The sequence below is a fragment of the Carlito syrichta genome, unplaced genomic scaffold (assembly GCF_000164805.1).
Source record: "Carlito syrichta isolate Samal-C Ts95f unplaced genomic scaffold, Tarsius_syrichta-2.0.1 Scaffold107890, whole genome shotgun sequence".
In the NCBI taxonomy this organism is placed as follows: Eukaryota; Metazoa; Chordata; class Mammalia; order Primates; family Tarsiidae; genus Carlito; species Carlito syrichta.
Genome location: NW_007051986.1, coordinates 220,186 through 220,545, shown reverse-complemented (window position 1 = coordinate 220,545; position 360 = coordinate 220,186). Strand labels below are relative to the sequence as shown.

At 69.4% G+C, this 360-nt stretch overlaps 1 protein-coding gene across 2 annotated transcripts in view; it reads right to left on the bottom strand.

Annotated features, from left to right (window-relative positions):
- The window catches only part of ZNF48 (zinc finger protein 48), a 20,288-nt gene that overhangs the window by 4,163 nt on the left and 15,765 nt on the right, over positions 1 to 360 (bottom strand). The gene's annotated exons all lie outside the window — the stretch shown is intronic.

The following is a 360-nucleotide window of genomic DNA, read 5'->3' as shown; positions in this document are numbered from 1 at the left end:
CGGAAGCGCCGGGCCGCCCGGAGCCGCTCTAGGACCTTGGAGGAGCTGCACGCCTGTGGGGGCCGCCGCGTCTGCGGGAGCTCAGTGGCCGGCGGGCGGCTGCGTGCGGCCGAGAGGGCTACTCTAAGCCGAGGCCAGGGGTCCGAACTCGGTGGTATTAACCGTGTGCCTCCTGGGCTGCAGCAGGGTGATGAGGGCCCAGGACTCTTCCTAATTGTTGCTGGGTCTCGGGCCACCTGCGCCGACCTCACGGGCTGGCCGGCAGCGCCAGCATCCCCGGCCCGGGGGAGACAAAGAAAGAGGGATCCAAAGACGGACCCAGGGAAAGGGTGGGGGCGAGACCAAGGCAGACAAAGGGCG